This window comes from Triticum urartu, chromosome 4A (genome assembly GCF_056163025.1).
Source record: "Triticum urartu cultivar PI428250 chromosome 4A, HENAU_Tu73, whole genome shotgun sequence".
Taxonomy (NCBI): Eukaryota; Viridiplantae; Streptophyta; class Magnoliopsida; order Poales; family Poaceae; genus Triticum; species Triticum urartu.
In genome coordinates, this window is record NC_141876.1 from 566,364,328 (window position 1) to 566,389,558 (window position 25,231).

Sequence of the window (25,231 nt, forward strand, 5' to 3'; positions counted from 1 at the left end):
CAATACCTCATTATGCTTTTCTAAAGCTCAAGATGCCCGGTCCATGAGGCGTCATTACAGTTAGCGAAAAAACCAACCGTTCTTCACGTACGATGGAGGACGCAGCGGCTCTAACAGCCGCACACTAGACGGCCTCACCAACCAGAAAAAATGGCAGGTCGTCAAGACCACGGACACGGTTAGACGAGTCCGGCGTTCCATCATACATGCATGAGATTGGTTTTCGAACCCTCATAAAATGATACCAGGGGCTTCCCGCGTGTAATCAGGGCTAGCCCAGCTTAACTAGGCTTCTCTGGAATTCTGATGACTCATTCTTCTTTTCGGCACGGCAACTTTCACCTAAGTTCTTTACTTTTGCAGGTTACAATCGTGCTACACCCGTCCAGGACACGGCACAACGGAGACACAGGCGCAGACATGCAGGAGGGACCCGCCCAAAGGTTTCTTTTTAGATTAAGGCCCTGCGTAAACCTTTTTTACTGTCTCTTGTTGCTCACATCCTCCGGATACTCCGCACAACCGAGAAGGATGCCGGCGTTATTGGCATGTGGCCACGCCAGGATTTTGCACGTACCTGGACACATGGGGTTTCTTATAAAGGGCATTGTTTAGCCCTGTATATGTTATAAAGACCAAACACCTTAGGGAGTGTTCGGCGTCGCGAGTTTGGCCCTATATGCATCAGCTCCGAATCATGTCTTTGGTCAAATGTTGGGTTTTCCCGGCTCCCACGTTTTGGTACCTTACGTTCCGTTATATCGGCTAAGGTAGCACTGGGAGAACTACTGCGATTGTGCCCTGGTTCATCCGGATGAGCACCTCAGTAGAGAAAGCCGAAAACTGACTGTCATGATATAGCGAGAGACTGGTCAACCACTCGATGACTAATCGGAATCTTCGGGATTCCTCCGCATTAACGAAGGACTGTTTCCCGGTCATGTACGTACGCGCACCGTATTCGGATGAGCGCAGAAGTACTAGGGGATATATAGTAGCCCCATTGTCAAACTCCTATGGCTAAGTGAAAGTGTTAAAGCAATATAGTTTATTGCCTCGTTCGCTACGCTATCACCTCCTTAATGGACCAAGACATTGGATCAAGTGTGGATATGCATCTTTTGCGAACACCCCCGCATTATATGCGTGGGGGCGGAAGCCGACGACTGCAAACTTTCAGGTTATATACATATATACATAAACGGCCGCACAGGAGGCATCATAGTACTTTCGGGAAAAAGTATAAATACAGCCTTGATTAACTCAGAAAAACATTGTTTGTACAATGGGACTACATGTCACTGGAAAATAATATTCTTCGAGCACTGAGCCTCTATCGAACGAGCGCCTTCAAGGACTTCTTCAAAGTAGTGCTCGGCAGCCACTCGGCCTATGGCCGTACCCTGTGCCGCAATAGTGGTGGCCTCCATCTCCGCCCAGTATGTTTTGACACGGGCAAGGGCCATCCGCGCACCTTTTATGCACACTGATCTCTTTACAGCAACGATGCGTGGCACAGCTTCAAGGAATTGTTGCACTAAGCTAAAGTACCTACTCGGCCTTGGTCCTCCCAACCACATGTGAGCCACAACGGACCTCATGGCAAGTCTGGACAACCTATGGAGCTCGGCCCAACCGATCAATCGCTCATTCAGCAGCAGCGGACGGACTGGAGCGTGAAACTGTGACCAGAACAGCTTTTCCACTTCGGGACCCTTCTGATCCTTGAAGTACTCGGCTGCATCGACAGCACTTGCAGCCAAATCCATGTACGCGTCCGCAGAAATCCATAGCCGGTCCAGTGGAGCATACTTCGGATCTCCGAACTTAGTCTGCAACAAGAAGGGCTTCCCAGACACGATATCTGCAGCTTGATTTAGCTCCTCCTTCGTCGCTCTAATTTTGGAGCGGGCTTCCTTGGCAGCCACCCGGGCCTTCTCCAGGTCCGTCACCTTCTCCTGGTTTTCTTCTTCAAGAAGCCGGTAATGGTCAACAGCATATTTTAACTCTACAACCATCTTGGCTATTTTTTCTTTGCTCTCGCAATGCGCAGCCTAATCGTCCCTTAACTCTTCGGCCGCCTGTAAAGCGGCCGCATTGCTACTCCTTGCTTGCCCCTTGGCTCGAGCAAGCTCTGCCCGAAGGGTCTCCACGGTGGCCGCTCCATCTGTAGTCACAACATACACTACAAAAAAAAGACACATCCGTGACATTTTGGGCCGAACGGAATGTTTTTCTGTCATACATATGACACTTCTATGACGATAATTGTGACAAAACCCGGTATCATCATAGATGTGGTGGGCTCCTACTTCTATGACAAAAAATCATGACAGAAAATGGGCTTTTTCGTCCTGGGCGGGCCGGAGACGCAGCTGCATGACATTCTTTGGGCCATCCATGACGGAAAAAACCGTGGTAGAAGCGAGGGGAGGAAAATTTCTGGGAGTTCCCAGTTACGGTGGGAGGTCTGGGGCCAAGCGATGCGCGTTTCTCTCATACACGTACACGCGTGTGTGCGAGGCGTTGGCTCTAACTGAACCCGAGCAAGGCGTTGGGCTCTAACTGAACCAGAGCGATTGCATTGTAGGCTACGCGTTACCGAACCCAAGCGATCGATCGATGGCTGTTAACTGAACCCGATCGAGCGATTCCTTCGCTACTGCTGCTAACTGATCCCTTTGCGGGGGGTTTGTATGAACAGTGAGCGGTGGCGTTGCCTCTGGATGAACAGGACCCCGTGGTGTGTTGGAGGGCTGGATAAACAGTAGACGGTGGAGGGGTGCCCGTGGAGGGGTGGATGAACAGGACCCTGTGGTGTGGATGGCTGGATGAACAGTAGACGGTGGAGGGGTGGTTGAACAGGACCCCGTGGTGTGGAGGGCTGGATGAATAATAGACGGTGGAGGGGTGCCCGTGGAGGGGTGGTTGAACAGGACCCCATGGTGTGGAGGGCTGGATGAACAGTAGACGGTGGAGTGGTTGAACAGTAGCCGGTGGAGTAGCATGCGGTGGAGGCTGGATGAACAGGAGCCCGTGGAGGCTGGAGGAGGTCGACGGTGGAGATGAACAGTATCCCGTGGAGTCCCATTTTGCGGTACGCCACACCCCTCCCAATGAACAAGACCCCCGTTTCGACCATAGTGCTCCAACACAAGTCCATTTCGTCCGTTTTGCGATACGGCACACCCCTCCCGATCAACAGGACCCCCGTTTCGACCGTAGGAGGTCCGTTTCCTCTGTTTTGCGGTATGCCAGACCCCTCCCGATGAACAGGATCCCGTTTCGAACGTGGCCGGTCGAACACAAGGACGTTTCCTCCGTTTTGCGGTACGCCAGGCCTCGTTTCCATCGCCTGTTCCGTCCAAGCCCTCCCGATGAACACGATGCATTTCGTTGCCTCCCCATGAACACGACGCATTCCGTTGCCTCCCCATGAACACGACGCATTCCGTTGCCTCCCCATGAACACGATGACGATGCTGCTTCTCCATTCCAACCTAGCCATGTACACGAGCCCTGGCCGTACGTATGCGCGAGTAGGCGTTCAAGACCCCACCCGTATGTACACATACGTGGCTGTATTTTCTTTCTTGCACCCTGGCCGCTGTACGTACGTGTAAATGCTATGTGCGCGCCTCTACTACGACACGTGCGCGCCTCTACTACGACACGTGCACGCCTCTACATCAACCAGTATGTACGTACACGTTCGCGACCAAAATGACAACGCTACGTACGCTTCGACCAGGTGGGTCCCGACTGTCAGGCACTTCCTTGCCTGCGAACATGGAGCTGGTTGGTCCCAGCAGTCAGGGGGCGAATCATTTTTTTTCCCGGACGCACTTCCTTGCATGGGAAGCTGTAGCTGGTGGGTCCCAACAGTCAAGGGGAAACGTTTTTTCGCGAAATACAGTGGCCCGTCCGGTGGTCCCAGCTGTCAGGTGGAGGAATCATTATTTTCCGCGTAATAGGAGGCACTTCCTTGCTGCGGCCGTGGACCCAGCTGTCAGCCTCTCCACATACAGTCCATGTCCGATGGAAGTCGTTCCTTGACCACGCCGTGCCGAGAGCACCAGGGCGGTGGATGACGGCGAGGCCTAGGAAGGGGACGACATGGAGGCAGGGAAGACTCGGCAGTTGTTTCCCACGCGGAGGGGAGTATGACTGTACGAGGGTTTACTGGTTCGTCTGCCGTCGCTGGAGAATAACAACAGGTGTGGGTGAGTAGAGGGATGGCTAGGCCAGCGATGGGAGTACGGTCGGGCGGTGAGGCCTGCGCGGCAGCACAACCGGCCGCGAGGAGGAGAGAGCAGGCAGTCCCGCCGGTGCTTGTTTGAGTGGCTGGAGCAGGAAGAGCAGAGATTGAAGAAGCACGACGGCCATTGGATGGACATCCAATAGTCAGTGCTTATGCGTCAACCTTTTTTAGGAAAGCCTCAAATCTGTGGAAAACAGCATACAACCCATCTGCCATTATTTCTAATAATTTACAGCCCATTTGCTAATTCTTAAGGTTTTTTTGGAGCCCATATTCTTTTTTTTAGCATTACAGCCCATATTGTGGCAACGGTTAAAAAATTATACGAAATTTTGCATATTTCGGTGCGGTCCGAACTGTTTTTAATCCCGAAATTTCGACTCACATTCAAACTGATTTTAAAAGTAAATGTATATCAATATAAAATCCAACAAATTCTCCACGCATAAAAATTAATGTAATTTAAAATCTTGAAATGAAAAAAAAAGATATTTGAAACTAATTGCCGGTTTGATGTGTTTTAAAAATGTACAACCCATTTCTCATTACTGATGGGCCATTTTCTCGGACAGCCAAATGAAAGCTCTCCTCATCTTGAAAGATTTGCAGCCCAACAGGCCTGACAAAGCGACTTACTTGGCAAATCACAAAAAAACTGGGTTATGGCCGTGGACCCAGCTGTCAGCCTCTCCACGTACAGTACTCTTCCGATGGAAGTCGTTCCTTGACCGCGTTGACCACGCCGCGCGGAGAGCACCACGGCGGTGGACGACGGCGAGGCCTAGGAAGGGGACGACGAGGCAGCGGAAGCCCGCGCGGAGAGGACTACGAGGGTTCACTGGTTCGGCTGCGGTGTGAGGTTGCCGTCGCTGCAGGGCCTGGCCAGCGGTGGGAATAGTAGGGGGCGGTGAGGCCTCTGCGGCAGCACAGCCGGCCACGGGAGGTAGGAGCATGCGGCACGACCGGCGCTGCTTTGGGCGGCTGGAGCAAGAAGACCAGAGGTTGAAGAAGCACTACGGCCGTTGGATGCACATCATACGGTCACTGGAGCTAGAATCGTTTATATTGACTAAGTTGACAAAGCCCTTCGTCCCCATCAACTTAGTAGGCCCACAAGTCAGCCTCCCAGCAAGGTGGGTCCCAGTTAGCCGAGGGAGTATTCATTTTTTTGTGCGTAATAAGGAGGCACTTCCGGTGGGTCTGAGCTGACAGCGGGGGGAACATTTTTTTCGCGAAATACGGTGGCCCGTCCGGTGGGTCCCAACAGTCAGGGGGAAACGATTTTTTTTGCAAAATACTGGTGGCTTGTTCGGTGGGTCCCCGTTGTCACGTGGAGGAATAATTATTTTCCGCGTAATAAGGAGGCACTTCCTTGCGGCTGCCGTGGACCCAGCTGTCAGCCTCTCCACGTACAATACTCTTCCGATGGAAGTCGGTCGTTGACCATGTTGACCACGCCGCACCGAGAGCACCAGGGCGATGGACGACGGCGAGGACTAGGAAGGGGACAACTCAGAGCCAGGGAAAATGCAGCAGTGGATGCCCACGCGAAGAGGAGTACGAGGGTTCACTGGTTCGGCTGCGGTGTGAGGCTGCTGTCGCCGTAGAATAACAGGGGGTGTGAGTGAGTAGAGGGATGGCCTGGCCAGCGGTGGGAGTAGTAGGGGCGGTGAGGCCTCCGCGACATCACAGCCGGCCACGGGAGGCAGGAGCACGCGGCACGACCGGCGCTGGTTTGGGCGGCTGGAGCAAGAAGACTAGAGGTTGAAGAAGCACTACGGCCATTGGATGAACATCGTACAGTAACAGGAGCTAGAATCATTCATATTGACTAAGTTGACAAAGCCCTCCGTCCCCGTCAACTTGGTAGGCCCACAAGTCAGCCTCCCACTATGCTAGGTTCCAGCTGGCAGGGGGAATATTCATTTTTTTGTGCGTAATAAGGAGGCACTTCCTTGCGTGCGAAGATAGCTGGTGGGTCCGACATGTCAGCGGGGGGCACTTTATTTCGCGAAATACAGAGGCCCTTCCGGTGGGTCCCAGATGTCAGGTGGAGGAATCATTATTTTGCACGCAATAAGGAGGCATTTCCTTGTGTGCGGCCGTGGACCCAGCTGTCAGCCTCTTCACGCAAAGTCTACTTTCGATGGTGTCGTTCGTTGACCACATTGACCACGCCGCGCCGAGCGCATCCAAGGTGGTGGACGACGGCGAGGCCCCAGGCAACAACGAGCCGGAGATGGGAAGACGCGGGAGTAGAGTCGCAGACAGAGAGGTGTACGAGGGTTAAGTGGTTCTAGTGCGGTGTGGTTCGGTAGTCGGTGGAGAAGAACAGGAGGTGTGGAGGGGTGGAGGGATGGCCTGGCCAACGGTGGAGTGGCGCTTCATAGCGAAGCGTGCTAAGCAGAGCTGCTAGCAGCAGGAGGCGGGAGGTGGTCCCGGCGGCGCTGGAGGAAGAAGACGAGAGATTGAAGATGGATGCCGGTCGTTGGATGTAAATCCAACGGCTAACATGTCAAAATCATTTGTTGACTAAATTGACAACGACTTGCATTGGCTTCGACCTATTGGCCCACATTTGAGGCTCCAAAAATGTGGCATGTATTCAACCCATTTTTTCAGAATTTACAGTCTTTTTTTGCGCGGTAGAATTTACAGTCAATTTGATCTTTTTTTGAATTGCAGCCATTAGCTGGGCTGGGTGAACAAATAATGTAGTGTCCATGCGGCCCGTTTATTTTATTTCCTAAAAAATTACAGGCCATTTGCACTTTCTCGAAATACACGATTTTGCTGGGCTGATTCTAATTATAATGTTGTGTTGGGCCAGCAATGTTATCAAAAAATAAAAAGGGGCTGAGTATTTTGTTATAAATATATTTAAATAATAAGTGATATTATTACATTCGTCCTTAAATCTTACCAAGCTTTTGTACACAATCACTAGGATTTTCGTGCCAAAACAATCCAGGATTTTATTTGTTAAGAAATTATTTTTATAAGTTAATAAGATGTGGGGTATTGTTTTCTTACATATGTAAGTATCTGTTAAATCTATGATGACAATAAAAATAATATATAATAACATATAAAATATATTTTTTATAAAAACAGGGAGCATCTCCCCGGTTCCATTGCTGAGAACGAAACCATAACATATTCTGATACAGCAGCTCAAAGAGCAGTTCGAAAGCAAAGTTAGAAAAGCTACAAACTAGGGGGGTGGATGAACAAGTTCTCTGAATAACACAAATCACCCGAGCGGTGCCAAAGGCAGAGCGGATAGAGCACTCAAATGACACAAGGAGGGTCCAGCGAAGCCTTCATGGTCTTCAGCCGAGCGGTCGTGTCAGCCTGCGGCTACCAGTAAGCAAGCGGAGACACCAGGCTGGAAGCCGTAGCATGGTGGATGTCCCTCTTTTTTGGTGCCAGGTGCCCCTCATCTTCATCAGAGATCTTGAGACGAGCCCACGGGTCCAGCCCCAGAGCAGGTCGAGCCTTGTTCAGCGACAAGTGATCCCCAACGGTTTCTGGAGGGATCTTGTTAGGGTTTCCACGAAGCTCATCAACTTGTCCTTGTCTGATCCAGAGGAGACAATCACCCAGTTCCTCACCATGTTCCTGATCAACCTCAAGACCTGCGGAAGGAGGTGTTACTGAAAATCATAGCATTTCTATATTTCCAGAGGCACCAAAGGACAGCTAAGATAACAGTGTTTAAAACTAAGCACTTTTTGGTAGCAATCCAGAATCTGGCGACAGATTCGAAGGATGAGCCAATCTGACTAGAGAAATATTCCTCAATGTGGGCCCAAAGATGTTTAGCAACTATACATTCAAAAAATAGGTGAGAACCAGACTCTTGTTCCAAGCAGTAAACACAATCAATGGGTTAGATGATGTGTCTCTTCCTAAGGTTATCTCTAGTCATCAATTTGTTTTTGGAGAGAAGCTAGAGAAATACATGAATTTTAGGGCGAAATCTCAATTTCCAGACAGCAGGGATAAACACGGGTTGAACCCCTCTAAAGTTCATAACATGATAGAGGGAGCTGGAGGAATACTTCCCCTTATTGTCCAGCTGCCAAATCAGGGCATCCGGCTCGGCAGTAAAGGTAATGCATTTGGCAATTTCCTCCAGCTGGAACCATTGTTCCATGAGACTATCACTAAAGTTCCTTCTAAAAGAGAGTTTTAGGCATTGACCATCCCAAACTTCATTGACACTTTTGTTAAGCTCATTGCGGACAGAGTAAATAGGCCAAAATTGGACTGCTAGGGGGGATGTGCCAAACCAAGTATCTTCCCAGAACCTGGTTCTGCTCCCATCCCCTATGTTCCATCTGTAGCCAAATTTCACAGCATGCATAATAGATTTTAATCCTTTCCAGAATCTAGAGGTCTTAGGGTTGGAGGAAGGGACAAAAATATTAGGTTTATTTCCTAGGTATTTATAGGCAATAAGAAGCTTCCAGGGTTTCAGGTCTTCCTCATAGAATCTTTTAATCCAAGACCCTAGAAGACAAATGTTAATTTCTTGGAGGTTAGGTATGCCTAGGCCTCCAAAATCTTTTTTCATAGAGACTAGGGCCCAATTAGCAAGGTGTAGCTTCCTATTTCCCTCAAAATCATTCCACATGCAATGAGACATCTGAGAATTGATGAGGTTCACTGCCCATTTAGGGAACTTGAAGAAGGAGAGGAGATACACTGGAATGCTAGCCAAACAAGCTTGTATGAGGATCAATCTACCTCTGTAAGAGAGAAGTTTGCCCCTCCACCCAGCAATCGTTTCAATGATTTTATCCAAAAGGGTTGGATATCCTTTGTCCTCAGTTTATCATAGTGGAGAGGGATACCTAGGTACTTAATGGGGAAGTTACCTTTATTACAGACTAGAATAGAGAGGAAGTCAGCTAACTCCTGATCATCCATGTTGATAGGGATGAGTTCACTTTTAGAGTAGTTGATTCTCATGCCTGAGACTTGTTCAAACCAGGTTAGAACAATTTTCAGATTGCTAGCATGTGTGGAGTCATTGTCTAAGAAAAGGATGGTATCATCTGCATATTGAAGGCAGATGATGCCACCAGGGCAGACCTCAGGACAGAGCCCTACAATCAGACTATGATCAGCAACTTTTCTCAGCATTTTAGTAAGAACGTCCACTACTAAATTAAACAAAAGCGGGGAGATGGGGTCACCTTGCCTAAGGCCTTTACCAGCAAGGAAAAAATCACTTTCACAGTTATTTAACTTGACCCCAACAGACCCCCCATGAGTAAGTTGCTGGATCCAACTCTCCTCTATGAAAGGCTTGGAAAAGATCTAAGAGATCATTTTTCACCAAGTCCCAAAAATGCTGGTAAAACAAGAAGGGAATCCCATCAGGACCAGGAGCCCCATCAGGATAAGAGCTAAAAATGGCTTCCTTCACCTCTGTCTCTGAAAAGGGGGCTTCTAGCAGCTCATTTTCAGCAGGAGAGACTTTTTCAGAAGCAGAGAAAAAATTGTTTTGTAAAGAGAACCCAGAAGGGTTTTCTTTCTTAAACAGGTCTTTGTAGAAGTCACTAGCCACTTTCAGCATCTCATCTACCTTAGTAACAGGGCCATTAGGGCCATCAAGGGAGTGAATGAGGGTTTTCCTCCTCCTCTGGTTAGCTACTGCATGAAAGTAAGCAGTATTTCTATCACCCTCCTTAATGTTCCTATCTCTAGACCTTTGTTTGGCTTTGATTTCTTCTTGAAGCCAAATTTTCTTGAGCTCTCCATGGACAAAGTTTAATCTATTAGTCTCAGACTCAGAGAGGTCAGTGGTTTCTGCCTTAATATCTAGAGAATCAAACTCAAGGAGGAGAAGCCTTTTGTATCTTCTAAGATTAGCTTCCTCATTGGAGTTCCACCCTTTGGTAGTTCTTCTAAATCTCCTGATTTTGATCTGCCAATTTTCTAGGGGGCGGCTGCTCCCAGTAGGCTCATTCCAGATTTTCCTGACTAGCTCAGTAAAATCTTCTCTAAGAAACCACCACTTTTCAAATTTAAAACTATTGCTCTTTGGAGTTTGGTTAAGACCAGAGTCCCAGAGCAAAGGAGTGTGGTCACTACCACATCTGGGCAGAGCTCTACAACTAGAAAGGGGAAAGAAACTATCTAATTCTGTGTCATAAAAAATTCTGTCAATGATGGACATAATCCTGGAGCAGCACTTCCAACATATCTAGCAGAACTGTGGGTTTTCCTTCTGACAGGGCAATTCTCAACTTTATGGGTAACCATTTTGCAGATAAAACAACTCTTGGGCTTGAGACATTTATCCAACTGATGCCCTGGTTCCCCACAGTTGTAGCAGATCACCTCAGAGTATGCCATAAGGCCCGAAGTAGGGGCAGGAGCAGTTTTCTGGATGTCCTATCTCTTCTTTTGCTGATTCTTGCCTTGAGATTTCCCACTGATCTGAGAGTCAGAACCACCAGCAGATTGATCTTGGGCAATTACAGGAGCCTGCCCAGATTGTGCCCCCATTTGGGGCGGAGGTGGGCCGTACCACTGCCCAACCGGCGCTCCCCCCCCATTGTGATAGGGGAAATTCATCGGAGTTCCTGGTTCCTTCTCATCCTCCAGCCAGATGTTGTCTCTCAGGAAGCAGAAATAACCACCAGACAGCTCAATTGAAGCAGATTGCAAGCCTAATTTCAATCTTCTGCAGGTTTGGGGGAGAGGTAAGGTAGGGGATCCACCTGCTCCGGCTCCGATGGCGTGCTGGTGGGCAGGAGTTCAGTCAAGCATTCCCATCTCGCAGCACGGCGTGGATCTCCTTAATTCACTTCTCCTTTTGCCCATCGAACGAACGCAATTGGCGGCTCACTGGGGTGGGGCATCTTGTGCTTCTTCGAGAAATCTCCTTGGAAGTAGATCCGCAGGGCTAGATTCAGCAGCTCCCAATCCAAATGATCCTTGCACATCTGAGCATACCTGCGCGAGTGAGAGAATGGATTCGGTCCCTCCTCGACTTCCTCCCTCGGAGCTTCCTCCTCTGCTTCCCTCCATTCGCGCATGCACTGGGTCCAGGAGAGAGCGTCGTCACGGATCCGCATCGCCCGCTCCCTCCATCTCCTCCCTCGAGTCTCCCGCAGCACCGCCGGCGTGACGGAGTCGAGCAGCTAGAGCATCCGTGGGAAGGCTTTGTAGACATGTGGGAGATGCATCTTGTACATCTGCTTGTCTTCCAGCCATTCCCCCGTGGATATGGCCGGTGACTCCATGGGGCGCGCGAGCGGACTTGCTGAGGGGGACAGGCGCGCCCGGAGTTAGGAGGCGAGGGGTGGCGATGAGATCTATTTGTCAATTACTCCCTCCTTTTCAGTTTATAGGGCTCAATTCAAAAATCTCACCAACCAAGGTAGATGATGAATGGTAGAATACTTTTTGTAGTTTGCAAAAGCACCTAATTAATGCACTTGTTTTCCTCAAAAAATAATGTTTATCAATGCATAAATTGCAATGCATGCATGCATAAAGTACATGCATTGGTCAATTTTCTCTTAATACTTGCATGCAATGATTTAATGCACCTTGGAATCTAAAGATGTGATGGAAAACAACCAAATTGAGCCTTATAAAATGGAAAAACTAAAATTTTGAGATAAGCCCTATAAACCGAAAAGGAGGGAGTATGTGAACTAAACAGTCAACATATAAAATAATTTAAATATATATAATATAGTTAGAAGGGAAACATAAGTTGGACCTGGCATTCCTATTCTTATATAATAAAATAGAACAGACCTCTGCATTTTCTTCAAAAAATACATAAATTGGGCTGCCAAAAATAAAACATCGGATGGGAGGTCCATAGGCCGGTCGATACATGACGGCCCTAAGAAAATACAAACAGGCCTATGGACCTCCCATCCGAGGTCGTGGGCTACGCATGTTAAAAATGAAAGCCTAGACGGGGCAGCCCAAAACCACGTCCAACACTTGCCAAAACTTTGTCCCTCGTTTTCTCTGTGTTTCGCACACTCGACATTGTGTGGGCATTTTGACTGTGCATCATATGAAGATGTGCTATGCATGAATGTTGATCAGCATGATGTTAACTGGCTGGTAGTTCCATTTTCGACAATGAATAAAACTTCCAACATGATGTTAACCCTATTTGAAAAGGCCGTGATAATATAAATTCTCTGTCTCTGAAAGTTGCAGTTTCTTATCTGAAACTGAAACTTGCAGTTTCTTCTCTGAGAATCACATTGTCTGCACTTCTATACTCCTATGAAACTACATTTTTTAAGTGCTAAAAATAGATCTCTAGAATTCATAAAATACTTTATATGCTCAATACTGCAAATCTGTAATTCAAAAGAAATTCATATCTGAAAGTACTCTCAAAATACACAACACAAAAGACAATTCACAACCTGCAAATACTGACAACCCTAAGCTCCTCCTGACAATTCACAACCTGCCCGACTATTGGGCTGGGGGGGGCAGCCCCCTCCTATTCCTCGGCGGCAGACAGACGCCCCGTGAGACGATGTGAACGGCGAGGGAGACGATGGCGGGGAAGCGTCGTCGGGCCAACTGATTTTCTCCTCTTGCAGTTGGGTTCAGTCGACGAAGACTCCACCGGCTCGCTCTGGCAGGACACCCTCACAAACGGCACCTTGTAGATGCTCGATCCTTCAATCTCTAGTGGATGCTCCATCTGGGATCGATACTCCCACCATCGCTCCCTCATGATCAGATTCGGTGAATCTGTTTGCTCCATGGCCCAGAGGAGCAGCTCTATGTACTCCGGCGCGATTCCCTCCGGGAGTATCGCCGCCTTTTCGCTGTGTTGCAGATATTTGGCCATGGATGTCGTCATCGCCGCTAGTTGGTCCTTGTTGTCAAACCAAGACTGTATCTCCAATATCCTAGCTAGCTTCACAGGGTCGCCATCTGCGATCCTCACGTATCGGTTGTACTCCTCCATCGATCTACTTCTCCACAGCACCTTCACTCGCCGGCGGTGGTTTTTGAATGTAAGAGGAGAGGAGCAGCGCTGGTTTTGGATTAGAACGGGAGAGGAGCGACGCTGGTTTTGGACTGGAACAGGAGAGGAGGGGCGGTGGTTTTGAAATGGAAGAGGGGAGGAGCGGCGCTGCATTTAGATTGGAACAGGAGAGGAGCGGCGGTGGTTTAAGAGGAGAAGAGCGGAAGAGCGGCGCTGGTCTTGGAAGTATTTTTTTTTGTTTCGCGTATTTTGGGTCAAAGTTTGACCACGTACTGTATTTGACAAGCAAAATGTGAATGCATGTCACCAAAAATTGTATCGTTTGGTTCGTATCTGAATGTACTTTCAAATTATACTCCCTCCATTTTTGTATACAAGGCCACAAACTCATATTATAGGTACCAAGGTAAAAATCAATGCTATGTTTAAGTCAATGTTGCAAGCTAGCTTGTCACCTTAATTGTCGTGTTAATTAATGTGGTTTTTCTCTCCCAAGCACAACAAGCCAATCCTCTTACTCCTCATTGGTTGATTAATGTTGGGATGCAAGCTAACCTTCTCACTCCCGCATGCACACAAGGGATATTAATGTCCTCGGGTGCTAGTACGAGGCAAACACCATCAATTTTGCCTCGATTAATGTTAGTGGACTTGTATAGTTGCAAATTGTAATTTTGATAGTGGCCTTGTATACAACGTATAACATATATTTTATGTGCGAAAATCACGGTCAATTATGACCCAGAATAAAAGGGAGACTAGTTAATGTGGGGTCGCTTTCTTAATTGAAGGGTAATTTGATTTTGATTTTGATCCAGTCAGAGCGCGCCGGCCCTCTCGTCCAATCCTAAATCGCTGCTGCACGCTCCTCTCCCTCTTCTCCATTGCAAAACCACCTCCTCTCCTCTCCATCATCTCCATTCCAAAACCACCGTCTCGCCTCTCTCTCTCCTCTATTGCAAGACCACCATCTCTCCTCCATTTTCTAGACGCTTTGCTCCATGGCGCGGGCGCAATCCATGGATACAAAATAAGTATACTGTATACTATTTAAAAGTCGAGGGCGGGGCTTTTCCTGCGCGGTAGGCGGCGGGGCAGTTCCGCCTAGTCGGTTCGACAGAGATGCGAGAAGACGAGGGAGTAGGCTGCTGCAAACGTAGGGCTGTGTGATTTGACAGCGAGTTACTGCTGGACAGGTGGGGCCCCGTGATTTGACTTGCCATTATCATTTTAACTGCGGCGCTACGACCGGTGTGAGTCTCCCAGATTCCTGACCACCTCCATACAGGTGCCTCTCCCAATGCTCCACCATGTAGTAGAGGCTGGCTCTTGCATGAGAGCCCACTTCTCCACTTTTTCCTTGCCTCTCTTTCCTCCACATATGCAAAAATGCCATGTAAAGCGCACTATTGTACTTACTTTTACTTGCTCCTACAGGTGCTTAAGCTTGCCACATAGGCATAAAGTCTGATGTGGCAAGTTAATCAAGAAGAGAGAGACTAGTTTGGTGACCCAAGGAAGAAACGGTGCTAAGCGCGTGTACCTAGGTGAAAAGACAATTTTGAGTCTATAGCTAATTAAATGAAGCAAACTTAGCAACACCATTTCATTGGAAGAGGTCACTCCTTGGCAAATGCAATAAATACACGCGCTTAGCACCGTTTCTTCCTTGAGTATGAAGAAAGAGATAGAGAGGAGTAAAAAATACACTTATAGCCAACCTTGTTGTAGTATGAGTGACTAAGTGATGACTATGTATGACATGCCAACATCAGATAGCCTAACACACCATGTTAAATCTCCAAGGGCGCGAGGGACGCGACGGTCGTGCTAGGCGCGACCATGATACAGGCTGCTGGAAGCCCTTGGATCTGAGATCAAACGGTCGCATACTAAGTTGCTGAAAATTTGCAGAATAACCCTCCAGGATAGGCTATTCACCCATAGGTCTAGAATCACGCCATGCAACTATTCGATCTCAGATCCAAGGGCTCTCGGAAGCCCGTATCATGGGAGAATGGAAAGCCACTACCCTGCCGTTCGCACGCTGGCAGTTCGCTCCTACTCGTCCCCGCACGTCCTTCAATACTACGGCGGTTCACTCCTAGTCGTGCCGTCCATTCACATTAGGGCAGTTCCACTAATCCTAACCCTCCTCCCAAATCCATGGCGTCCCAAATCTCCATGATCGGCGGTGAGTACAAGGTTAGAATCATCACCGACGATGAGTTCGACGTCATCTACACCCGTTCTTCCGCGACGGTGAAAGGATGCCTTTCTCGCTTCAGACGCATGTTCGAAAACTCAGATGATGAGTGGGTCACTGGGCTAGTTGTTAAGTACACCACAGTCCTGGGACGAGATAAGGATCTAAAGGACGAAGAGAGGAAGAAGCCCGACGTGATCCAGGTTTGCGTACATAACGTTTGCTTGGTCTACCATATATGCCATGCCGACGTTGAGTGCCAGGATTTTAAGAACTTCCTCAAGGACAAAACAGTGAAATTCGTTACTGTAGACTTTGGTAACGACAAAGAAGTCCTGCATTGGATAGGCCTCGTTGTAGGCAACACCTTCGACCTCCGGAAGAATCGGCTGGTGTCCTCTCGTCAGCCTTCAATGCTGACCCTGGCAGGAGCCATGGTTCATCCTTCGTACGGTAAACTGGAGAAACCTCATTACACGTTCCATCGTCATGCATGGCAGCGGAATGTACTAGATATAGACCACATCCACTACGCTGTAATGGATGGCTACCTTTGCTTCAATATCTACAAGGGTTGGATGAAGAGCAACAGCCAAGTGTGTGGTTCAAGCAAAGAAGTATCGGCTAAGAGGAAGAGGGACAAGGACGAAGTCGAGGACGTGGACGAGGACTCCGAGTAAGGTGGCAGTGTTGTTGCTCATGGTGGTTCTAATGCAGTGTCTACTGGAATAGTTGCAAAGTTTAATTTCAGGTGTGCTTAATTTAATTTGAGGGGTGTGTTGTGCTGAGCCCCCAGCAGAACTATGTTATGTTTCTTCTCGTTACTTTAACTCTTCAGTACGTACATACTAGTATTTCTTACATTTCATCTTTTAGTTGGTATAGTACTACCACTCGTTTCTTCACATTATATACGTACAATATATATGGCCAACATCATATAGCCAGTAGTTTAGTTGTCAAAGAATTTCAGGGTGCTTAGTTTTGTCAAAGAATTCCAGGATGCTTAGAGGGTGCTTGGACCCAAGGGACTTATTTTAGTCTGACTAAAAATAGTCTCTTTAAGAGGCTAAAGTTCCAAGCACCCCTGACTAAAGAGGGGCTAAAACTAGTCTTGAGACTAAAAATTTTTAGTCAGGGGTACCCCTACTAAAATGTGGATTAGTCCTCTCTCTACTCATTTAACTCCTCTCCTTTAACACAGGCGAGTTCTAGATTGGAGGGTTTGGAGGATAATAAATGCTCATTAACTTGATTTTAGCCTTTTTAGTATTTGGATCCAAGCATGGGTGAGGCTAGCATGTTTTAGTCCCACTACTTTTAGTCATGGGACTAAAACGTATCCAAGCACCCTCTTAGTTTTATTTGAGGGGTGGGTTGTGCTGGACACCATTATTGTGACTAGCCTTTTTAATAGTACTATATGCATAATTTGGCGACGAGCGCTCTCTATATGTACCACCTTTTTTAAATTTCAAGTTTTGCTCCATGGCGCAATCCATCGATACTACTGCTGTACAAAAGTATACATTTTTTAAAAGGCTAGAGGGCGGGGCAGTCTAGCTTGGTCGGTTTCACGAGAGGCGAGGGCCTTTGTGATTTGACGGCTCATTACTGCTGGAAGGCGGGGCCTTGTCATTTGACTACTCGTATAAATGCGTCGACGACCTGATTGAGGAGGAGCAAAGAACCGTGCGGTATACTCAAGTTTTCCACTGGAGTAGTACTACGACGGAGGAGCACGAAACACGGCAGCCCAGTGCCATATGGCGATAAAAATGATCTAATTTGCTAGTCATCTCATTGTTAGCATTGTTCTATTCATTCCCTCAAAAAAACATTGTTCTATTCATGCCTCACAGAGAACGTGCCACGTGCGGTGAAACACCCGAAGCAAAAGATGAAACACAGGAGCAAAAGAAGAAGGAAGATTATCACCCCAAATGATCTAATTTGCCACGGAGTCGTAACTACTTCTTCATCGCCTCCACGACCTCCATCTCCTTGCGCGTCTCCTCCGCCATCATCATCATTGTGTCCATGACGCGGCATTTCTCGACACGAGCCTTCATCATCTGTTCCACGGCCATATTACGTACCTTGACAGCAGCCGGGTGCTCGATGCGGAGCTTCGCCAACTCTTCCTTCTGTTCCATGGCGAGGGCCTGCAACATCTTCATCAAGGAACTACTATTCTCATGCAGATTCTTCCAGTCGGCGTTCTTCTCCTTCAACAGGTCGATCTTGTGGCAGAGCTTCGCATTGTCCTCCCGAAGTCGCAGGATTTCGCTGGTCACCTTCTTCTCCGAGGCAATGCTCTTCTTCAGCAGCATCCCCAAGCCGGCGGTCAACTCCCCCTGCTGATTGAGCTCAGCGGGCATGTCGTCGAGGCTCTCCTTCAGCAACTCCATCAAGCCTTGGATGAGCTCCTTCTGCTTGAGCTGATCGAGCATGCCGTCGAGGGATAACGACTCCAGCTCCGCCTGCTCGGCATGTTTGCCTCCGCGGCTAGGGTGCTCTTGGGAGCCATCGCCTGCCCATGAGAGATCTTTCGAGGTCTTTGCGTGGCGGCGAGCCCTCTCTTTTTTCCGCAGCCTTGGTTGCTGCTCCCTTGTTACGAGTAGTTCTCGACCTAGAGCTCTGCTCACCGGCCATGGCAACGATGGACGAAGAAGAAGCACTTATGAGGAGGAAAGGTAGAGTGATTTTCGGTTAGGTAGTTCCCCTTTTTATAACCTAAGTACTAGCACTAGTACTAATACTTGCATAGTGGGAACACGTTCAGGTTTGGTACGTACTACTAGTAGGTGTGAGCAGGCTTTCGAATGTGATGGGAACAAGGTAAAGATTAGTTGATGGTTTTGGTTTCGAGGCCCGAAACGGCTCCCGATGAGTTTAGCGGAACATAAATTTCAAGTACTACACTGCTCAAATGCGTAAATATTATGTTATTGTCAAAAATTGGCACAAAATACGAAGGAGACCAATGGAAGTACTACTAGCAACCCACGATTTAACTACTCGCATGCGCGCAGTGGAGTAATAATGTCTTTCTTCCGCCCTCACGTCCACTCAATTTGCATGCACTGTATTAATTGACCATCAATGAAGTGAACGACTTTACACGCGTCAAATTATCACATGGGGTGGATCTTGGTACAAAATTGTGTCCGCCCGTGTACCCGCGTGTGCGTGCGAGGAATGAGTGCGTGCATGGCGTGCGCGCACATCTTCGCTTTGTGCATGTACCGCCAGTATGGCTCAGGGAGGACGAGTACATTCTTCTGGAACTAGCAGCACATCACTGTGATCAATCCACGCAAGGAGGTCGCGACAACGCCTACACATGTGCCACATGGCTTCATGAACTGTAAGAGAGACACTGTGTAGCATGCCATTGGTATTCTAATTTACGTGTTTTGCACATACTCGAAGTACTATTAAGGTACACGTGCATTGCACGCATCAGATTTTGCAACCAAATTATGAATAAATACCACACTATAGCATGTAAGCACTGAGTCATATATGCCTGATGTAGCCCTTCGTTTAATTCTTATAGTTCATCTCATTCCAAATCAATTAGTTTTTATAAAAAATCTAAGAATGCGCGAATAGGAAAAACATGGGATTATAGTGGAATGTCGTCTTGAATCCTACAGGAGTGTACGAGTGTTTGATTGTGCATAGAAAAAATGCAGAATTATTTCAAAGAGGTTTGAGTGGATGGGATGTTTCCTATGAAATCTAGTGCAAATGAATCATATGGAAAAATTCCTATGGTTTACAATCCTACGAATCAAACAACCAAGATAGGAAAAATTCCTAATGATTAGAATCCTCTAAAATTCCTTTAAGAATCCTTTGAATCAAAGAAGCCACTACAAGAAATATGTCAACTAGTGACCTTCTGTTAGTGACCCTGGAAGAAATGGTCATAGATCTATGACCATTTCAGACCAATTGGTCAAAAGCTGTTCGGGGGGCTCCAAACCCTAAACCATTGCGACCATTTTGGTCAAAAAGGTCGTAATTTCCTTACATGAAATAGTCATAAAGCAAACAGCGCTAGCCCGCTGCCTTATTTCTAGTTGTTAATGACCAATATAGATGGTCATTGCCTTGTAAATTGTGGTGGGTTGCTATGACTAAGCGCCACCTCATCAGTTTTGCCTATGTGTCATGTCCATGTGGCAGTTTTTGCCCTAGGTTGTGAAGCAACCTATATTTCTGTCATTCCCAAAATTCCCAAAAAAATCCCATAAATTCTTTGGGTCATATCTTCGTCAAATATGTAAAAACCTTACTTGTCTAGTTCAAAAATAATTCAAAAATATTCATTTTCCTATTCTGTTCAGAACAACAGTTTGTGAAGGAAGTACCACTTTGGCATGTCCAAATAGTATCCATTTTCTACAGTGATTCCTATGCCCAAATAACCATATTCCACCAAATGCTAGCTCAATCCATTCATTATTTTGAGCCGAGCTTCAACATTCGTAGTTATGTCCAGTGTGGTAGTTTGCAAAGCAAGTACCACCTAGGCTCCTCCTTTTGAGCTGAAAATTTGTGAAGACGGTCTTCTTAGTAACTGATCATCCTCAGCCAAAACTCACGCCCATTAGCCATGTAAATTTCCCGTACCTCTAATCAAACACTTGGCTGCTAATTCATGTTTGAGCATCGATCGGTCTCCTCGTGAGAATATTATGTTGTAATTTTCTTCCTAGCATGTACCTGGGGAGTGCCCAACCCACTAGACATGCCTAGGCTGCCCAGAACACATGGCAACGCCACGGTCACGCGGTGACCACGCGGCGGGCATGCGAGTTTACGCGCTCTAGAGTTGGGGGCCTCGGCCCCCGCCCAAACCTCGACGTATCGCCACAAAACCATGTATTTATGATTAAATAGGTACTTATGTAACTATAAATGATTTTTGGAAAAAATAAATAGTAAACTATGAGGCAGCTGCAGTTCAAATTTGACCCGCTTCCTACTGAATCGGCGAGAATTTGTCTTTTTCACCAGAGGTGGATAAAAACTTTTGACACCCAACCATTTTGTCAATTGTGGATTAAATATGGCCTAGTATTTTAGAAAAATGATTTGGTCCAATTTTGCAACAATTATTTGGGAGGTCCTTCACAAAAAAACCTCCTTTTGGGCACTCGAAAAATGGAAAATGGTTCTTTCATCCAAAGAAAAAGAAAACTTCCTTAGGCAACATTGTTTGCCATTCCGATATGCACCCGTGTGCACAATATGAGATCATTTGAACAAACTATGCCATGAATGTGGCTATAAGATTGATCATTTGGCTTGAAAGCCATTGATCTCCACACGTTATAGCTCGTTTCTGAGAGCACTTTTTTAAAATAATTGCCATATTACAAGTTTATTGTTTTTCCTGGGAACTTGGCCACATACAATGACACAATGCGAAGGTTTCCCAATTTTTTGAATTTCTTTGAATTTTTTATGCCTGTTTCAAAATGCGGTCAAAACAGTGGGAATGACCGTTCCTAGCTAGTGGTTGAATCTTGGAAAAATTATTGTGTTTTTTTGATTAAATAGATACTTATGTACCTAGAAATGATTTTTGAAAAAAATAAAGAGCAAACTATGAGGCACCTCCAGTTCAAATTTTACCCGCTTTCTACTGAATCGGCGAAAATTTGTCTTTTTCACGAGAGGTGGATTGAAACTTTTGACACCCAACCATTTTGTCAATTGTGCATTATATATGGCCTAATATTTCATAAAATTGATTTGGTCTAATTTTGCAACAAATACATGATAGGTCCTTCACAAAGAAAGTCATTTTGGGCACTCAAAAAATAGAAAATGAATTTTTCGTTCAAAGAAAATGAAAAAAAAATTAAGCAACATTGTTTTTATTCCAAGATGCAAACTTGTGCAAAATATAATCTCATTTGACCAAACTATTTCAAGATGCAAACTTATGCAAATATATTCTTTTTTTTAATTTCTCAGGTCACAAAATAGCTGACATGATTTTAACATGTTATTTTTAGTCAACTACGACCAATTTAGATGGTCATAACGTCATACTACATTATGATTGGTCCATAGACGTGTCACGTGGATCGTGCATCAAGCACCGTTGGATGCTCGCTGATCCAACGGCAGTCCTCGATCCTTCCACACCAACCCTAGCTCTATCCTCATGGTAATTTTTCATCCACCCCCCGCCTCTTTTCTTTCCCACCGAACCGCTCGAACCCCTCTCTCTTCCTCTCCCTACGCGGCCACTCTGCTCTCGCACCCAACCCTAGCTCCCGACGATGCGCCGCCGCCCACCATCTTCCCCCACCGTCTTCCTGCTTTGCCACCGCCCCTACCTTCTCCCCTTCGGTGCAGTACATCTGAAACGAATGAGCGCAGCACCTCCCGTGGTCGCCGCCCTCGTCTCCCTCGGCGTCGCGCTTCCCCACCGACGACCTCGATGCCCATCTCCCCCACCGGCGCCGCCCCCACCAACCTTCTCTCTCTCTCTTCCCTTGGTCGGCGCACGCTTGTGGAGGCAGATCCGCGACGCGCCACCTCTGCCCCATCAGCGGCGGCGGCTGCTCGTCAACAGCCGTGGTCCAGAAGCACAGCTTCGCCTGGCCGCGACGGATTTGCGCAAGGGCCGCGCTGGGCGAGGAGCCCCCATGCTCAGCTGCCACTTGGTTCGCTCCTCTTCTTTCGGCCGCCGGGAGAGGACCTCGTGACGGCGATGCTACCGGATCCGCGATGGAGGTGCTCGAGGTCGCGCGCAGCGACAGGAGGCCGAAATGTTTTGGTGAGTTTCCTTTGTTGTCTCCATGCCTAATTACAGGTCTTGCACACCGAATTCTTGTTTCGTGCTGCCAAATGATCCTGGCCGCGAATGATCCTTTTGCTATGGCATTCTTGTGCAACATCTTCTGGCAGATTGTATTGCCAAGGATTCAGGATGTTGTGGAGTACTAGTTTATAGTATGTAGTTCTTGTATGCTATCCTATTCCTACCAGCATGGAAGTGAAGTGTGTAGGATTGGTATTATGCCCCTATGTTATTTGTATTCCTCACAGGTTACACGCAGTCAGTCTTCCAAGGTCTGTCGTGCGTCCTGCTAGTGTTCACAGCCTTCCAAGTTCATGGGGGTCTTGTTTGTTTGTTCATGTGATGATTCTTCTACACATTTCATAGTTTCTTCTACATAGGTGCTACATTTTGGGTAAATGATGTGCAGATTCTGAGATAGGTTTGTTTCTGGGATTTTGCTGCTGGTGATGTACACATTATGCTTGCCATTTTTGCCTCTAGAGTCGGTAAACACTCTATAAACAACTGACAAGAACAGCAGATGTTCATGCCTCTAGTCAAAATGGAGCAAGTTGTGTATGTGTGCATCACTTTATGGTTCATTTTTGGATGATTGAATCTGGCTGGAGCAAACTCTCTCTGTGTATTGTATCATGTACACATCACTTTTGTTTCTCTAATTGTACAAGAGCACTCCCTCTGCACTCACTCATGTCACATAGATTAGCCTTGAATTTTAACACATTTGTTGTGTTATAATAAACTGCCTTCTATTTGCTGGGGATGTTTACATGTACCACATGAACCAGCTCTTGCTACTAAAGGTTCTATGCCCCCATTCCATCCTTCTGTTTAAATTTCTGAAATTTATATTCTGTAACTTGGATGGCTATGTTGCATTTGCAATTCTTGCTTTGTTAAATTTGAGGCTATGTTGCATTTGTAGTTCTTGCTTTGTTAAATCTAAGATTGATGACAATGGTATATAGAAAGCAAAAAAATTGTTGCCACATAATGATGTTATGGTACCCCCAGCAAGTTATATGCTTGAATCAATATGATTTTTCATGATTATAATTATCTTATATTATCGTGATGTTGGCAGGTATATGCGAGTCGACCGTCCGGTGGCAGTCCCTGTGGAACGGGCACTGGACTACTCCCTTGGCGAGGCGTACCTGTGTCGTGCGGGTTCTGATCATGTACAGCGGCACACTTTCTAGCGTCGACCTGAGCAAACGATGATGCAAGGCTGCTCCTTCTCCTACTGCATGTCTTCATTGACTTGATTCTTCGACATGGAGATATTTAAAGCCTTCACTTGTTCATTGTGTCATCTGCTGATTACTTCTATGTTTTTTGCAAAGCACGTAATGGTTTTGAGTAGTTGATCATGGCTTGATGGAACGTTCATGTCGTTAGCATGTATATATACACTATTATAGCAGCCAGATGCAATCCATTTTATTAAATGTGTTCTGGTTAGGATTTGGTCATGGCATGACTTTGTTGTTATATTTTCTATGAATCTAGTCACTACTTCTGGAGGCAAATTATCCTTACTCATATTGAGCTTTCCATCTACTTGAGGCAACTGCAGGATGGTAAAATTGTTGCTTTCTTTCTGCAGTCACGACCAAGAGAGAGAGAAAGCATAGGTTGCTCGGGTGCATGCTAGAGGCTAGAGCTGCAGGAGGTTCAGTTACATGCTCTTAGTTTTTTTCCTTCAATGCTATGTTGTGGTAGCCATGCTGTATGTTTCCAGGTTTTCTAACTATATGCAAAACTTTCTGTAGGCTCGGCGGGAGCATCCTGCTGCTTGGCGGTGGACGACAAGGGCTTCCTTGCACACGATTTGTCTTCTAAGATTTACGGCGCCAAGGTAATCTCACTCTCTCCGACCCTGGTTGTCTTGTGGGTATGGTTGCTGTAGATGGTGGTCATCTTGTTATACTGAGGGTGTTATGCTGGTGGTGGCTTGAAAGAAGGGCAGAAATGCTTAGCAATCTATTTCCTGTAGTATTTAACTGTTTACATTATGAAATGTGTGGACAGTAGGTATGATTCCCAGGTTATATGCTAATAATTGTACACCTTATCGTTGAGTTTGGTTTGTGTTTATAGAATGAAAAGGTTGGTTAATTAAGCCCTGCCTGTATCTTTTAGAGTTTACTTCATTGGTAGCATATTCAGCTGTATTAATTAATATTGTACATGTTGGAGAATTTAGACGATGATAACAAACTGTAACCATGAATACTCAAATAGAAACTTGAACAACCATCTGGTTTAATTTGGTGATGTTCCTCCATGCTAAGAGCTAATCTGCTGCACTGTTATTCAACTTACATCGACAATTTTAATTTCGCTAAAATCATGTTTTCTTTTCTATGTTTATCTCCCTGGACGACCACTACTACCTCCGTGCTTTTTTTCATTCTAGCCTATATTGGTGTTTGGCGATCCTGTTCTAATTAATGTGTATAGTTCAAGCCCTTGTTTCTGTCTAAATGTGTGCACAGAAGTTCTGTTACCTTCTGAAAAATTATTGGTGCATTTTTTTGTTTCTCAAAAACAAAATAGCTTGCTCATTTAAGCTGTGGCATCCCTACTGTTAGCTTTCATATTGTATCTCTATTTTCTTGTATGAGAGTATCTCATTTTAACTAGCTGGAGAACAAAAAGCATGGTACTAGCTCAGTTTGTGTTATTATTATAAATAACTATCATTTTCTTGAATGGTCTGTTCATAATATATTTGCCCCAGTTTTTCTGATTCTTCCCTACTGATTCATGTAACATGGCGACCGAGGAAGGCATGTTGCCGTTTTGTTTGTTCCCAGCCCGACTATGGTTGTCCAGCGAGTCCAGCATGTTGTTATTTGCCCCAGTTTTTCTGGTTCTTCTCTATTGATTCATGTAACAGTGCGAATGAGGAACCATTTTGTTTGT

The 25,231-nt window shown here is 46.5% G+C and overlaps 1 protein-coding gene and 1 pseudogene across 1 annotated transcript in view; one reads left to right on the forward strand and one right to left on the reverse strand.

Annotated features, from left to right (window-relative positions):
• Positions 1-25,231, reverse strand: part of LOC147976665 (serine carboxypeptidase-like 51) — a 146,213-nt gene that overhangs the window by 94,063 nt on the left and 26,919 nt on the right. The window lies entirely within an intron of this gene.
• Positions 21,774-24,421, forward strand: LOC147976667 (uncharacterized; annotated as a pseudogene).